Genomic DNA, 18,353 nt, shown 5'->3' on the forward strand with positions numbered 1-18,353 from the left:
CAATTTGTGAAATTCCGGGAACAACAAGTCATTTGCATGTGGAGATTTTATGGTCCCCCGCGACTCTCGTCATATCGAGAGGAACAAAATTAGTGTCTTATCTTTACTTTCCTTTTATCTCCAATAAAAGACAAGTAAAGAGGGGCAACTGTCATACCCTAATTTCGTCCGGGGACCTTTGCTTGATGACATGCGACCTTTCTTTGGTCCTTGTGAGGTGCTTGGCACCCATCATTAGGCAATTTGTGAAATTCCAGGACATGCCGGAAAACCAAAAAAATATTGATGCACAATCCGTAAGTTTCCGTGACACACCGGAAATCAAATGGAAGCATCGTTGCATAATTAAGTGAGATTCCGTAACATTCCATAAGTCAAAAAGGGGATGATTATGTAATCCGCAAGGTTCCGTAACATTACGGAAAGAAAACAAGTATTGTTACGAAATTCGTAAGTTTCCGTAACTTTACGAAAAAAGAATCACAAAAAAAAAAGCAGAGGGAGGTGTACTTAGTAAAAATGGGGGTGCAAATAGCACCCAGGCCCACTTGGGCCCTCCAGAATATTCCTCCAGAAGGTTGTTGCTTCTGGAGGAAGCAACCTGGCTCGCCTGGGCGAGCTGAGCTCGCCTGGGCGACCTGGGCGGCAACCACCTCCCCTATTTTGCTATAAATAGGGGAGGAAGTGAAGAAGAAAAGGGTTCAGCCCCTTAGGCACTTCTCTCTCTTTCGAATTTGCTTGGAAAAATTGTTTCCGTGAAGAAAATCTAAGCCGAGGCGCTTCTGAAACGTTTCCGTAACGTTTTCCGTGAAGAATTTCGCAAAGGTTTCAACCGTTCTTCGACGTTCTTCATTCGTTCTTCATCGTTCTTCGATCTTCAACAGGTAAGTACCTCGAACCAAGCTTTTCGATTCATTCTATGTACCCGTAGTGGTCCACATTGTGTTTTGTGTATTTCTATTCTCATTTCATTTACTTTTTATACCCCCTCTTGACGTGCTTAAGCCATTTTACTTAAGTCATTTCTCGCTTAACTTAAAAATAAAAGAAATTTCCACCGAACGTTTGAATTGTATTATCCTTTAACTTCGGTTAAAATGAATTCCGATTGTTCGGTCGTGCCGTAACCACGTTGGAAATCAAAAAAGAGGTAAAAAATAATATAATAATCAAAAAACATCTTTTAGTAAAATAAAGCGGAAAATCAATCAGACGTTTTCTCTTTGGGATTTCTCATTCTTAATCGAATTGATTAATAACTAAAGTGAAACTAAAGGCTAAAATCAACTCGCCTAGTCAAGCTCGTCCATAAAAATAGGCTTTTGAAGTTTGTCATTTCAATCTCTCACTAAGTAAAATGGATCATTTTTAAGGTCCAACGCCTTAAAATGATCACCACTTTACGAAAAAAGAATCACTTGATAAGAAAGAACTACGTAGGTCTGATTTCCTCATCGCAAATTGAGGAATACGTAGGAGCAAAGGGAAACACCCTTGTCGACCACAAAAATGGAAAAATATAAAAAGGGTATAAAGGATATAAGGACATAAAAGGGAACGTAAAAATCAAAGTCATGTTTGCACATTTGATTAAAGGCTGCCGTCCCTTGTGACGGACGTGTGGGGTGCTAATACCTTCCCCGTGCGTAAATACAACTCCCGAACCTTTCACTTAAAAGTTCGTAGATCGCGTCTTTTCCGGTTTTTTCTGACGTTTTCCTCAAATAAACGTTGGTGGCGACTCCGTGCGTATTCCTTTCGTGGAACACGCATCCCGCGAGTCTCGCGTCGCCCTCCCGCCGAAGGGTAGGTTGCGACATCATGCATGTTATTTAGTTCATAACCTGTTTAAAATCAATTCCTAGAAGTAGTCTTGTTCTTGAACTCTTTTTTTGTTTTCAAAGTTTCCTACATGATGCCTATGATGAAGTTGAGTTGTGGTGCTGAGTTGTGGCTGGATTTATGAATCAAAATAAGTCTTAAGCTCTCTTGAATTGTGTTATTCAAGATGATTGAGCATAATCAAACACAAATTGTAACTATCCAAGCCATAAGCAACATAAACACTACTTTTGATTTCTAGGTTGAAATCGCTGGTGCTGGCAACTTGAACATACGAACTTGTATAAATTATTGAGAATTGGTCACTACGAATTCTAAGATGAAATTTTTACTGAATTTTTTGGACATCTGGAAAAAAAATTATAAATAAAGAACCAAGTGATTTGGATAAAAGGAAAAAAATAAGAAAAATCACACAAGTTGGCAAAAAAATCAGTGTCCAGGAAAAAAAAAGTGAAAGGGAAGTGTGCTTGTTATTTTGGCTCAAAATTTGTTCTATAGTTGGTGCCTATTTTATACCAATCCTAGTTTTGAAATTTCAATTGAAAATTAGTGTGAAATTTTTTTTCCAAAACTAGAGGTTTCTTGAATCTTTTTATTTTTGTTTTTTTTACTCTACTCTAGAGCTATTCTAAGTTTCTCTTTGAGTCCTAGCTTGCTTTTATGTGCTTTTCATTGCTTTAATTGTTGAAAAATCCCTAAAAATTTGTCTTGTTGAAACTCTATTGGTTTAGCTTTCATTTCATTTTTTGGGTCTTTGGTTATTGCTTGTCTCTTTGTTTCCTTGTTTGTGAGTTGCCATATAGGGAATTGGAACGGAGGATTGGTGCCATCCCTTGAAGAATTTGAGTCAAAAAGCAAGGGGAAAACCACCTTAAGAGCTATTGCACTAAGAAGCACTCCAAATTGAGTGAATCACCAAAGAGAGAACAATCACCAAAAATTGAGGACCTTTTTGTAATTTATTTAATTGAGAATTTACTTACCTTCATTGCTTTCAAATTTTGTAACAAAAAGGCCTTTCGTTGGAAGTAAGTTGGGAGCCTCCAATAGGTCACCCTACTTACATTTGTGTGTAATAATTTTAGGCAACTTTTCCTTAGGATAGTGAGTGTTTTGTTGGGAACCTTAAATGAGGTCATCAAAACACTCTTAGGATCCGCCTAGTTTACATTTCTTTCACTTTAATTTCTTGCTTACTTTCATAGCTTATTTCATTTACCTTCCCTTGTCAAACCGCCTAGATAGCTTGCCTTTAACCAATTAGTTTTTACCTTATCTTTCACACCTCTTTTAGTGTTTATTTTCGCTAGTTTCAACCATAGTTTCTTTTACCTTTTGTTTTTAAACCCCCAACAAGAAAGAACCACAACTTAGGAACCAACATGAGTCTTCATTCTTCATCTAGTGTTAATGGTGAGGGTTCTACTCCTAAGGACCCCTTGTATAAGATATTAGATGAGTTGAGATCCCATAAGTTGTGGAAAGAAAAACAAGAGAGAAAAAAAAGGAAAAAAAAAGAGTGGAAGAAATAAGTCACGATGAAAGAGAGAAAATAAGAGAGGAAGAAAGAAGAAAAATAATGAAAGAAATGAAAAGAGAAAAACATGCCTCTTATAGTAGTCATAACTCTTGCAAGAGCCTAAGTGAAGAACTTCGTGACTATCATGAAGGAAGGCATAGGTCACATCTTAGACCTCACTCCCATGGGATAGAAAATGAAAGAAAGCCTCAAAAGGCTAACATTAACCTCCCATATTGTCATGGGAAGGACAATGTAGAGGCTTACTTAGATTGGGAAATAAGGGTAGAGCAAAAACTTAAAAGAAAGTCTACTTTAAAATCTTATGGCTCTCATTCTTATCCAAATAAAGACCAAGGTCTAGGCATCTTAGGGGCAGCACCTTCTAGGCCCAAAGATGATAAGGGGAAGACAATAGAAAAGAAACCCCCTAAGGCTAGTAGGCAAGAAAAGACTAGCTCTATAAAGTGCTTTAAATGTCTTGGAAAAGGACACATTACTTCTCAATGCCCCACCAAGAAAACCATGATTATGAGGAGCCAAGACATTTATTGTTGCCAAGATGAGGCTACTACTTCACCTTCCTCTAGTGAAAGTGAAGAAGCAAAAGGGGAAGAATCTAGTGAAGAAATCTACCCCCAAGAAGAAGGACAACCTTTAATGGTTAAGGAGGAGTGTAAGGAGGTAAGTGTCTCCTCCAAGAGGTTAGCTAAGAAGGAAAGACATTTTGAAATTGTCATACCCTAATTTCGTCTGGGGACCATTGTTTGGTGGCATGCAACTCTCGTTTGACCACTTCGAGGTACTTGGCACCCATCGTTAGGTAATTTGTGAAGTTCCGTGACATGCCGGAAATCAAAAGAAAGCATCGTTGCACAATTCGTGGAGTTCCGTGACATGCCGGAAGTCAAAAAAAAGGGGATGGTTACGTAATCCGTAAAGTTTTGTGACATTATGGAAAGAAAACAAGTATCGGTACGTAATCCGTAAGGTTCCGTAACGTTACGGAAAAAGAATCAACAAAGAAGGGGGGTGAGCTTATCAAGATAGGGGTGCAAATAGCAATTCGAGTCTAGGCTCTTCTGGAACATTTTGGAAGTTGGGTTGCTTAAGGAGGAAGCAACTGGGCGGCAAGCTCCTCCACGTTTTTGAAAAATGGTTTCCGGGGCTTTCGTCGCTTCCGTAAAATTTTCGAAAACCTTGGGTAAGCATATTCCACTTAACATTGGTGAAAGGGAAGAGAAAAAAAGATGAAAGTTAAGTCATATATGCTTCCGTAAGGCTTCCATAAATTACGAAAGAAGGTGGGGTGAACTTATCAAGATAGGGGTGTAAATAGCAATTCGAGTCTAGGCCCGTCTGGAACATTTTGGAAGTTGGATTGCTTAAGGAGGAAGCAACTGGGCGGCAGACTCCTCCACGTTTTTGAAAAATTTCTGAAAATCTTGGGTAAGCATATTCCACTTAACATTGGTGAAAGGGAAGAGAAAAAAGATGAAAATCAAATCCGAAACACTTCCGTAAGGCTTCCGTAACTTTTCCGTAAAATACGAAAAGGGGGGTGAACTTAGAAATCTTCTTCATTAAGCCTCTGGGCGGCAAGCACCTCCCTTTTTTCCTATACATAGGGGAGGGGGGAGCAGTTTCAAAATGTTCAAGACCCCTTAGCTATGCATTTCGGCTATTTTGGGCAAAAAAACGTTTTCCTGAAGAAAAATCGAGTCGAAGTGCTTCCGTAACGCCTCCGTAAGCGATTCTGTGGAAATTCTTCATCGTTCTTCGTTCGTTCTTCGTTCTTCAACGGGTAAGTTTTCAAATCCGAGACTTTCAATTCATTTCTTGTTTTGTGTACTTTCACTTTAATTTCGTTTACTTTCAGCTTTCTTTTCTTCCATTTTTAACGTGCTTTAGTCATTTACTTAAGTCATTTTCTCGCCTAATCAAAGAATAAAATAAATTTCCACCGATCATTTGAATTGTAACATCCGTTAATTTCTGTTAAAATGAAATCCGACTGTTCGGTCATGCCGTTACCACGTTGGAAACCAAAAAGAGGTAAAATAATAATATAATAATAAAAAATATCTTTTAGTAAAATAAATCAAAAAAATCAATCCGACGTTTTTCTTTGGGATTTCTCTTTCTTAAATCGAATCGACTAATAACCAAAGTGAAACTAAGGCTAAAATCAATTCATAAACCAAACTTTTGTCATCGCCTAAAAAAGCCATTTTCAAAGGTCCAACGCCTTGAAATGGTCTTTTCCGCTTTTATTGGTTAAGTGTAGATTTCTAAAAAGCCTAAAATCAATATGTAACTTTGTTACCTCTTTCAAAAATAAAGAAATCATTAATGGTCCAATGCCTTAATGTTTTCTCACTTTTCAAAAGAATCGAAAGATTGTCTAATGGTCCAACGCCTTAAATGACCTTTCATTCAATAAAAACTAAAAAATAACTTAACCAAAACGCTTTGTTCACAAAAGAACTACGTAGGTCTGATTTTCTCATCACAATTGAGGAATACGTAGGAGCAAAGGGAAACGCCCTTGTCGACCACAAAAAGATAAAAACATAAAAAGGCATAAAAAAGACATAAGAACGTAAAAAGGGAAAAGAATATAAATTGAAGTCATATTTGCACATTTGATTAAAGGCTGCCGTCTCTTATGATAGACTCGTGGGGTGCTAATACCTTCCCCGTGCGTAAATACAACTTTCGAACCTTTCACTTAAAGTTTGTAGGCTACGTCTTTTCCGGTTTTTCCGATGTTTTCCTCAAATAAACGTTGGTGGTGACTCCGCGTGTATTCCTTTCTTGGAAGACGCACCCGCGAGCCCCACATCACCCTCCCGCCGAAGGGTAGCTTGCAACAGTTGGCAACTCCACTGGGGACTATTTTTAGAGAGTTAGGCCTTCTAATCTCGTGCAATATCATGGCTTCCTCTTTTGTCGGTTTCCTTTTATTTCTCTTACGTTCTTGCATATAACTCTATGATGCTTTTTAGTGTGTTTTTGAAATGTATGCATGAGATAGATATTTATTTATTTGATGCACACAACACCAACACCTTTTTTGCACACACAGTGAATTGAAAAAGGGCCTTATACCCGGGTCCATGGGAACATAAGGAGTGGAGGTGAATCTGTGGTCATGCTAGGTCTCCGACTTGCTTGATAACAGTGAACCCTCATCTAGAGTTTTTCTCTTTGATAACATATTGTTGCTGGTAGTCCCTACTGCCGCAATATATTCTTTCGAAGGGGATGATACCTCTAGAAATTGTCAAGAGAGATATGACCACCTTGGGAATTATCACTAAAAGCCTTTTAGTTCCTCCCGCTTAGGTCCCTAAAATAGGGGCACGAAGCAAACACGTTGCGTGCCTTTTAAACACTGCCATGCATATAACCTAAATGTCATGTATGCCTTTGCTGTATGATTATTTGTGGATATTGCCATACTGTGTATATCCCCGTGTTGCGCTTTTGCGCGTCTGCATCATGTCGTCACGCATGCATTGTATGTTGGTCTCGTCTTTTGTCATGGGAAGCCGGAAGATCCATATCACCTTCTTAACTACACACCTGGGACACTGCGCCCCCGAATGTGCAAGTAAGAAAAGATAATTTTCCGGGCTCTCATGTCTGTAAATGCATTCATATCATGCATCGCATAAACATCTCTTCATGGCATCATAATGAACATATCGTTCCTGCAATTGTCCGTTATCATATTCCAGCCTCACATTTTGCATGAGTCATTACATCATCATGCATATGCGTTCAACATACTTTTTGTTCTACAAACTGCATACCTTTTATTTTCATGTTTGCTCATGCATGATCCTTGCGTTTTCCTCTACAAAAAAAAACAAAAAAAAGGGGGAAGCGTGAAAATTCACACTACATTCTTAATTGCATGTGTTAGGTACCATGAGCCAACCATGTTGGGATCATAAACCCATTTCTAAAAAAAAAACACAACAACAAAACAAAATGATTGAGCATGGTACCTAATGCGTGGTTAACTAGGAAATGACGTTTCTTCGGGCATCTCAATCTCATAATTACATTTTCCATGCATAGCTTAAAGTATTCCCGAGTCTTTCATCACTATGAAATATTGTTGGAGTATTGGTGATCAGAATTGCTATTCCTTGGATTACGGGGTTGAACCAAGCTCATGCTTTTACGAAAAGGTTCATCAAGTCAAGTTGAAGTATGGAAGTAACCATCTTGCAAAATATTGGGGCAAAAGATGGATCGAGTTACATCATTGCTTCGTCTACCGCCAAACACATTTAGGACTGTTGATGTCCTTGTTACTTCCAGTTTCACCTTGACAAAGATGTAATGAACCATGTTAAAAATCTAAATTGATTCAACCCCATGTCCTGCATAAAAATTCGCAATACTTCAACTGTGCATCATTCGCATACATCCATCCTTTTCATTGGTTGCATTGCTTATTGCATTCTTTCCTTGAAAAAAAAAATGAAATTAATCATTGTTATCAAAAAGAAAAGAACACACTTTACGGCGCCCTTACAAAACTCGTGCTAGAGCTAGAGTAATGAGTGAAGTAGAGGAGGTGCAAGAGTAGAGGAAGGCCGACATGGAGGCCATGAAAGAGCAAATGGCCACAATGATGGAGGCCATGATGAGCATGAAGAAGATAATGGAAGCCAATACAATTGCAGTTGCCACTACCAGCGCTGTTGCTAAGGTAAACCCGATGCCCCCATCTGATCTCAACCAAATGAATCATCCAACCTCAGATATGGAGGGCAAAGATTTGGGAAGTACGGACGGCCCCATGATGTGCAAATTCAAAACAAGCACGCCATCCTACCATATGGCTCGCCTCCCAAGGAGGATGTCAATAACTCCGCTCCCATACTCATTGAAAGCCAACAACCCGAAACTAATCATGCACATGTCTCTTAAACCGTGGGGGAGACACATGAAATTCCCCACCACAATCTAGCCGACTTCGAGCCTTGCCTCGGATATGCCACTGAAGGGCAAGCAGTTGGTGGTATACCCCTACAAAACCCTTTGGAAGGCCCTTAGTATCACCCCCAGCTACACCTCTTGCATTCCACAACAAGTAAAAACCCTCATGCTATGGCAGAAATGGGAAAGTTGGATCATCTAGAGGAAAGGCTCAGGGCCATTGAAGGAGGTGAAGATTATGCCCTTGCTAACCTAGAAGAGTTGTTCCTAATACCCAAACATGGTCGTTCCCAAGTTCAAGGTGCCAGACTTTGACGAGTACAAGGGGACTACTTGCCCCAAGAACCATCTAAAGATGTATTGTTGGAAGATGAGGGCATACGCAAAAGATGAGGAACTACTGATACATTTCTTCCAAAAAAGTTTTACTGGGGTAGCTGTTACCTAGTACGCTAACCTGGAACCTTCCCGAGTCCATTCTTGGAAGGACCTAATGGTTGCCTTCGTTAGGTAGTGTCAGCACAATTCTGATATGGCTTCGGATAGGATGCAACTATAGAACATGTGCAAAAAAGAGCATGAATCCTTCAAGGAATATGCCCAAAGGTGGAGGGATCTGGCAGCTCAAGTAGTGCCCCCAATAACAGAGAAAGAGATTATCACAATGGTAGTAGACATATTAGCAGTCTTCTACTATGAAAAATGGTGGATTACACACCTTCAAGCTTTGCTGATTTAGTTTTCGCCGATGAAAGGATCGAAGCGAGTCTGAAAAGAGGCAAATTTAATCATCCTACTTGGACGAATGAGAAAACTGGGGCAAATGAAGAGGGTGAGATGAAGGAGAAACCCATCCTGCGATTGTCGTTCCTACATGGAAACTTCCCACCAGCCAAACAATGTCATTACTCAGCCAATAACAACCCTTCTCCTTACCCACCACCTAGTTATCCACAAAGGCCATCCCTAAATCAACCACAAAACCCACCTTCCACACAACCAATGCTAAACACCACCTTTAGCACGAACCAAAACACCAACCAAGAAATGAATTTTGCAGCAAAAAGCCTGTAGAATTCACCCCAATTCTGGTGTCCTGTGGTGACTTGCTCCCATATCTACTTGATAATGTAATGGTAGCCATAACCCCTGCTAGGTTTCCTCGACCTCCATTTGTCTAAGGATACGACTCGAACGCAATGTGTGCTTATCATGGAGGAGCCCTGGGGCATTCCATTGAGCGTTGTATGACCCTGAAGCGTAAGGTGCAAAGTCTAAATGATGCGGGCTGGCTGAAATTTGAGGAGAATCGCGTATGAGTCCTGACATTGACAAGCGACACCACACATGGGGCAATTTTGAAAGTTGTTGTTAATGACTCATCAGGATTTCCAAGTTTATGCCATTATTGTAAACCACAGTTACAATGCTAAAATGGATGAATTTGACATCCCTGTCTCTCTCATCCTTTCACAGACACATCTTTGATTATTCAACTTCCACCGAAATGTGAGTGTAAGCCATTGGTTTGTTTGCTCAAAGCGACCTGCCCTCCTGAGTGTTAACTTCCAAGACCGTTCAATCAGAGATTTCTCGTCTTGCATGTTGGTGGGGTGCCGTAAAACAACAAGTAAAGCAAAAATAAGTTTCAAAATAAGAAAAAAAAAGAAGGGCATTTGATTGACTGTGTTTTCAAGTAAAAATATAGACGTTCATGTGACCTCATTTTATCATTCTGGAAAGTTTGTCTTTTTTAGAGAGAAGTGAGTTATCAAGAATAGGAATCATTTGACTTAATCCATCAACTGAAAAAAATTCTTCAACTATTTCTCGTCCTTGGAAAATTCTTTTTGCAAGAATCAACCGCTTCTTTCATTCTCCCTTGCTACAAGGTCATAACAAAAGATAACAATTGGTACCTCAAAGCCCTACATTGGGGCTATGAGGGGCACTGTGCATGAGCCTCAAGCGAACCTAGGGGCAGATCAAAAGTTCTCACCCATCGATTCTTTTAAACAAAAAAGGGGGGGGGGACAAACCCTGACATTTCAATGGATTGATTAAACATCAAAAAGCTCCATTGTCGTCACTCCAAAATGGTCAAGTGACTAAATCAAATAGAACATACACTCTGAGGGAGTTCCCAGAGAGATTTGCAAAAGATAGGATAAGGTTGCATGAATTATCACTTCATTCAAAAGGACAGTCAATATGTGCTTTCCAAAAAAAATTAAATCAAAATCAAAATCACACAACAAGGAAACAATGACATGAACATTGTACAACTTTCCATTACATTGCAGTATTTCATATGAAGTCCGCATTTACCAAATTTCACAACAAAGGTTGCATGCATTTGCATCCCTAAACATCATGTGAACTACATAGATTTCCTACATCTAAATGTCCAATCTTGTGAATTTGGGATGACCGACCCTCTCGATGAGTCGATCTCTTGATTTCTCATAAGGGTGGACCCTTGGGTACTAGTACCTATCTTCTTCAGAGGGCTACATGTCCTCGCCATTAGAGGATTACAAGTCCTCACCATCAGAGGACTACATGTCCTCGCCTTTAGAGGACTACACGTCCTCACCTTCATAGGGCTACACGTCCTCCACTTCAAAGGACTACACGTCCTCCACTTCAGAGGACTACACGTCCTCGCCTTTAGAGGGCTACACACTCTCGCCTTCAGTGGACTCCACATCCGCACCTTAAGAGAATTTAAGGTCCTCTGCCCTTAAATTCTTAACCGAGACTTGCACTCCCGGTTAAGGGGCCAGTAGTTTCCTTTTATCAGTTCCTAGGCCACCCCCTGATCCTCGAGGAGGGCCAACTATGCAAGTACAACCAGAGGAGGAGGCTATAGTGCAGCTACTATGCATACTGGGGCAAGATTTCACCTGTGCCGCTACAAAGAGATGAGTGCGGATCATGCACACCAACATGACCACTCTTACACAGATATGGATGACGTTGCTACTTAGCAACATTCTGCCCAGCAACCACAAATACCGATCTCCCCCTGCGGAAGTATCAGTTGGTCTGTGCCTTCATGACATAGGTAAGTATGCACGTGGCTCAATTGATTTCTGATGCCCTCCACTATTTGCAGGGATCGTGCCCACAAGGCACCCAGTGGACCCGGAGGAGTTCGACAGGGCCCTGGGGTTTTCAGCTCTGGTTGCGGGCCCCTGTTAGTCCTACAGGGTGCCCGTTCCCCCCAGCAAGGTCACGCCATCATGACATAGGTAAGTATGCACATCGCTCAACTGATTTCTGATGTCATCTATTGTTTGGAGGGATCGCGCCCGCAAGACACCCAGTGGACCTGGAGAAGTCCAACAGGGTCCTGGGGTTTCCAGCTCTGATTACGAGCCTCTGTCAGTTTTACGGAGTGCCTGTCACCCCCAACAAGGTCATTAGGCCCCGCATTAACCGGGCTTTCATCAAGAAGTACTGCACCCCCAGGCAGGCGCAGGGCGAGACACCACAACAGCATTGGGATGGCCGGTAACGGGCAACAAATGCACCGCCACCACCTCTAGAGTTCATCTCAGCTCATCCACAAAAAGGTTAGAGCATTGCCTACGACACATGGCCGACCAATAGGCGACTAAAGTCCAAAGCCAAAGGTAAGCAAAGTACTAGGTCCGTGACCGACAAGTCATCATGCGTTCAGCTCAAGACGTTAAAGAAGCACTACTAGGAGGCAACCTAGTAACTTTTAAATTTCTGCTTGTTATTTGATCATCTTTTGTTTCGCAAGTCATAGTAGGACACACCTAGTTGCTCATGATCCTAGGAATTTAAATAAAGCAAGCGCAAGCAAGGAAGGTAGTCATACCTCACAAAATATATGTATGTATGTTTAGGTAGCAAGATACCTTAGATATGCATGTATGTAGCAAAAAGATATCTCACAAAATATATATATGTGTGTTTAGGTAGCAAGATACCTTGGATATGCATGTATATAGCAAAAATATCTCACAAAACATATATATGTATGTTTAGGTAGCAAGATACCTTGGACACGCATATATATAGAAAAATACCTCACAAAAATATACATATGTTTCGGTAGCAAAATACCTCATGGAAAAAGAAAGAAAAAGAAAAAAAAAAGAAAGAAGAGATAGGAAATGAACAAATGATAAATAACTTAAAAAAGAAAAAAAAAAAGGAAAAGGAAAAGAGAGCAAGTAAGAAAAGAAAAAGAAGGAAGGAAAAAAGAAAATAATAAGAATAAAGAGTTGTCTAGCTAAAAAACAACATGCTCGTGAAGAGAGATAATTTTCAACTTTTATTTGAAGGAAAAAATTCGCTGATCATAGCTAGCTTTTGAAAAAAAATGTGAGTACACATTTGAAGGGTAAATGCTGCGAAAGTTTTTCCGAACACCCAAGATAGACTCGGATGAATGCACAAATTGATAAAAGAACATATTTTGGAAACACTGGGTTGACTAAAATAGAGAAAATGAATTATGAGCCCTAGCATCACATGACCAAAACATTTTCGACACTTAAGTGTCCACATAGGTGCATGCATGACTAGTTTTGCATAAAATTTCCAAATCATCATTGTTGCATTTGTGTCATGGAAATAATGTGGGGCATTCCCTTTTATCCCTGAACCAGACCAACACCCTGACATATATCATGTCCATCCGTTCTACAAGCCTTGAGCCAAATTCCCAACTCACCATAAACCTTGCCCTCAAAAGAAAACAAAAAAAGAAAAAGAAAAGAAGAGAAAAGGAGAGAAGGAGAAAATTCCAGATCAAAAGAATCAGAAGAAAGCAAAAAGGGAAAATTCCCAATCAAGGAAAATGGGGGAAAGCAAAAGAGAAAGAAAATTCCCGATCAAGGATCGAAATAAAAACAGAAGAAATATGCAGAAAAGTCTTTGGATCAGACAATATCTGAACAATAAAGAATTGTCACCAAGTAAAAGAAAGGAAACCATGATCTAAAGTGGTCTTCTCCCTTTGATTGGCAACCTAAATCCTGTGCGTCGATGACTTGTTCACCTCACACTAAACAAAAACAGAAAAGGAAAAATTCAAAAACACTCAAAGCCAAAGTTCCCACCAAATAAACACCATTCCCAAGAAAAAGTCCTATTGATCCATGATCACGCATGTAATCTTTGATTAGATAGGAAATAATTTGCAAAATCAAGTCATGGCATATCTATGGTTCGGAATTAGGATGAAACACTTACCCGCGTGAGATTGATACACTTTGAGTGATTTTCTTCTATTTTTGTTGAACCCAGTTGATGTGCCATCATTTTCTTCTATTTTCTAAACCCTTTTTGCACCATTTTAATTATTGATTGGTCTTAATTGTCAATTAATCAGGCAGTTTTATTATTTGGGCTCATTTAGCTAATTTGATGTTTTTAATCTAATTTCAGGAATTAATGAAACATTGGGCTTAATCTGGATTTTAGTTATGGACTTGAAGAGGGCAAATAAAGCAGTGCTTACCATAGTTAATTTCTAATTAGGAAATTTCGCAATTTTATTTTATGTTGTTCAGTGTTTATTTCATTTTGGGCCAGAGTATTGTAATAGGGCCCAGTGACTTTGAGTGACTCTTTTTAAATAGCAGCCTTGGGATTCATGCAAGGCTATTCTGTTATGCTATTCATTATTCAGAGCTTTTGTTTTAGGGTTTTACGTTTTCTGCTTTGATGCTGCTGTTCACGTAATGCAATTTTACGTTTTCTGCTTCTAATTACAATTTTGTTCTTGCTTCTTCTTCTACTCTCATTTACGTTTCTGTTTCATTTACATTTCTGTTCATTTACGTTACTGTTCATTTACGTTTCTGCTTCATGTTTCATTTGCATTTTCTGTTTGAATCTATGGAAGGCTAGTTTTTCTGGTGTTGTTTCCTTTTCAGGACGAAGCCCAACTCTCTTTGAGGTTTCGTTTGTAATGTGGTTTCCTGGTAGTTTTCCCTTCACCAGTTATCCCAAATTCGTGAACATTAATCAGTGCACGCTTCGTTTTTGATTAATTGCCTCTGAGCCTAACTTGGGTTCATGCTTAATGGACGAAGGGGTAACTGGTGTATGTGGTGCCTAATCACGTATTGATAACCCTAAGTTGATTTTCGCTTAGTAAATTGAAATAGGGTTGGATTAAGTGGTTGACTGTTAGGGACGAATTCTCCATAACCCAGGATAAGAGAATGGCTTCTGAATCAGAGGAAACGACCCGTTTTTAATAATAGTAGTTTCAAATTCCAGTTTACTTGTTCTGCTCTTTAATCATGAAACAAACAAACCCCCCCAATCGTTACTGTTACTGCGCAAGTATATTATGAACATTTGGTTTGTCATTGCTCGTTGGGAAACGACCTAGGATCACTTCTTGGTTACTGCATTTTCATGTTTATTTGATTCGGGTACGACCTCGATCAAATTTGGCACCGTTGCCGGGGAGCAGTGTCCAAAGGTTCATAATAGCTAGCTAGTGTTGTGTGTTTAATCCTTTCGTGTTTTATGTTTAATTGTTAGTATTGTGTTAGTATGTGTGTTAGTATGTGTGTTAGTGTTGTTTAGTGTCCTGATATTTTGTTTAATGTGTGTTCTGTTTCAGTTTTCCCATTAAGCATTTCCCCTATTTCAGTCTTGGGTGTTTTGCTGTGAATAGTGTTTTGCGACGGACTTAGCGACCACTTTTGCTTGCGGCAAAAACAGAGTAGTAGTAGAGATCAATTAGAGACCGATTTTAGCGACCACCCATGCTGAATTATTTGAGATTTTTTTGTTTTAGTAGCTAGGGTTGTTATTTTTGGCTGAATTTTTTTTGTGGTAACTTCTTTTAACCTATATTTTGTGGGAAAAATAGCTAGAGCCTTTAGTTTGGTCAGATTTGAAAGTTCCAAAAAATTAGCAAATTTTGTGTTTGTCGAAACTTCAAACGGGCATAACTTTTGCTCCGGTTATCAGAATCGCAATTATTATATATGTATTTGGGGTAGAAAAAAATTTCCTATGCCATGGCAGCCTGCCATAGGCCAGCTGAGGTCTCCATCGTCCAAAAATAGTGATTCTGTCAAAAGTTTTTTATTTTTCAAGTTTTATTCACTTATTTTTCTTAACCTACCATTTTTAGCTTCCATAGTTAGACTTTGAATTTTTGCCTGAAATTTTTTGTGCTATCTTCTCATCATTGTATAAGGTTGCTCACAAAATTTCAAGTCATTTGGATATCATTTGAGGGTAGCTGTAGTTCAAACCTGCACCTTCATTTACATGACAAGGCAACTAGTTGTGCATGCTGAATGTAGTGTATGACTAGAGGCAATCCATCTGACTTACAACCCTTTGACCCTGAGATAGATAGGACATTTCATAGATTAGTTAGGCATCATTTTATACCTTTTGATCATCCTGAGCATTCCATTACTGGTGAATCTGTGCATTCTGTTATTGGTGATTTTGAACATCCTGATTTGGAGCATTATAATTTTGAGCATTCTGATTCTGAACATTCTGATTCTGCAAATTCTGAGAACATGGCACAACCTCCACCCCGTGAGAGGACTCTAAGGGAAATGGCTGCACCTGATTTCACCTACGAAAGCTTGTGCATCCAATACCCTGATGAGGATGTCCCATATGTTCTTAAAACTGGACTGATTCATTTGCTTCCAAAGTTTCATGGCGTTGCAGGTGAAGACCCGCACAAACATTTAAAGGAATTTCATATTGTCTGCTCCACCATGAAACCCCCAGATGTCCAAGAGGATCACATATTTCTGAAGGCTTTTCCTCATTCATTAGGGGGAGTGGCAAAGGACTGGCTGTATTACCTTGCTCCAAGGTCCATCACGAGCTGGGATGACCTTAAGAGAGTATTCTTAGAAAAAAATTTCCCTGCTTCCAGGACCACAACCAACAGGAAAGATATCTCAGGTATTAGACAACTCAGTGGAGAGAGCCTGTATGAGTACTGGGAGCGATTTAAAAAACTATGTGCCAGTTGCCCTCACCATCAGATTTCGGAGCAGCTTCTTCTCCAATATTTTTATGAAGGACTCAGTAATATGGAGAGAAGTATGATAGATGCTGCCAGTGGTGGAGCCCTTGGAGGCAAGACTCCTGTTGAAGCCAGGAATTTAATTGAGAAGATGGCTTCTAACTCCCAGTAGTTTAGCGCCAGAAATGATGCTATAGTCATTAGAGGAGTGCATGAGGTAGCTCAAACTCAGCTGCATCATCTGAGACTAAGAAGCTTGAAGGCAAACTGGATGCATTGGTTAACTTGGTAACCCAGCTGGCCTTGAATCAGAAATCTGTACCTGTCGCAAGGGTTTGTGGTTTGTGCTCCTCTGCTGACCACCATACAGACCTTTGCCCTTCCATGCAGCAACCTGGAGCAATTGAGCAGCCTGAAGCTTATGCTGCAAATATTTACAATAGACCTCCTCAACCTCAGCAGCAAAATCAACCACAGCAGAACAATTATTACCTCTCCAGCAACAGATACAACCCTGGATGAAGGAATCACCCTAATCTTAGATGGTCCAGCCCTCAGCAACAACAACAGCAACCTGCTCCTTCCTTCCAAAATGTTGCTGGCCCAAGCAGACCATACATTCCTCCACCAATCCAACAACAGCAACAACCCCAGAAACAACCAACAGTTGAGGCCCCTCGACAACCTTCCCTCGAAGAACTTGTGAGGCAAATGACTATGCAAAACATGCAGTTTCAACAAGAGACCAGAGCTTCCATTCAGAGCTTGACTAATTAGATGGGACAATTAGCTACACAATTGAATCAACAACAGTCCCAGAATTCTGACAAGCTACCTTCTCAAGCTGTCCAAAATCCCAAAAATGTCAGTGCCATTTCATTGAGGTCGGGAAAGCAATGTCAAGGACCTCAACCCGTAGCACCTTCCTCATCTGCAAATGAACCTGCCAAACTTCACTCTACTCCAGAAAAAGGTGATGACAAAAATTTACCTAACAATTTCTGTGCAGGTGAATCTTCTTCCACAAGTAATTCTGATTTGCAGAAGTAGCACATTCCCCCTCTTCCATTCCCTCCAAGAGCAGTTTCCAACAAAAAAATGGAAGAGGCAGAGAAAGAGATCTTGGAAACGTTTAGAAAAGTAGAGGTAAACATACCTCTGTTGGATGCAATAAAGCAAATTCCAAGATATGCTTAATTCTTGAAGGAGCTGTGCACTAATAAGCGGAAGCTTAAAGGAAGTGAACGAATTAGCATGGGTAGAAATGTCTCCGCATTGATTGGTAAATCTGTTCCTCAAATTCCTGAAAAATGCAAAGATCCAGGTACATTCAGCATACCTTGTATTATAGGGAATATTAAGTTTGACAATGCCATGCTAGATTTAGGAGCCTCTATTCGTGTTATGCCTCTGTCTATTTTTAATTCTCTATCTCTAGGTCCCTTGCAGTCAACTGATGTGGTAATTCATTTAGCTAATATAAGTGTTGCCTATCCTGTTGGTTTCATAGAAGATGTCTTAGTTAGAGTTGGTGAATTGATTTTCCCTGTTGATTTTTATATCTTGAATATGGAAGATGGATTTTCTCAAGGATCAGTTCCCATCATTCTAGGCAGACCCTTTATGAAAACTGCTAGAACTAAGATAGGAGAGTCTGCATTGACTATAGGAGGCTGAACCAGGTTACCAAAAAAGACCATTTTCCCCTACCATTCATTGACCAAATGCTTGAACGCCTGGCAGGTAAATCCCACTACTGTTTCCTTGATGGTTTTTTTGGTTATATGCAAATTACTATTGCTCCTGAGGATCAGGAAAAGACCACATTCACCTGCCCCTTCGGCACTTTTGCTTATAGGAGGATGCCTTTCAGCCTGTGCAATGCCCCTGGTACCTTCCAGCGGTGCATGATTAGTATTTTCAGTGATTTTTAGAAAATTGCATAGAGGTGTTTATGGATGATTTCACTGTATATGGATCCTCTTTTGATGGTTGTTTGAATAGTTTGGAAAAAGTTTTGAATAG

The 18,353-nt window shown here is 39.8% G+C and overlaps 1 non-coding gene across 1 annotated transcript; it reads right to left on the minus strand.

Annotated features, from left to right (window-relative positions):
• Positions 1 to 16,242: 16,242 nt before the first annotated feature.
• LOC114385588 lies at positions 16,243 to 16,349 on the minus strand. The gene has a single exon (XR_003660955.1). It is a non-coding gene; the product is annotated as a small nucleolar RNA R71 (small nucleolar RNA).
• Positions 16,350 to 18,353: the final 2,004 nt, after the last annotated feature.

The sequence above is a fragment of the Glycine soja genome, chromosome 14 (assembly GCF_004193775.1).
Source record: "Glycine soja cultivar W05 chromosome 14, ASM419377v2, whole genome shotgun sequence".
NCBI lineage: Eukaryota > Viridiplantae > Streptophyta > Magnoliopsida > Fabales > Fabaceae > Glycine > Glycine soja.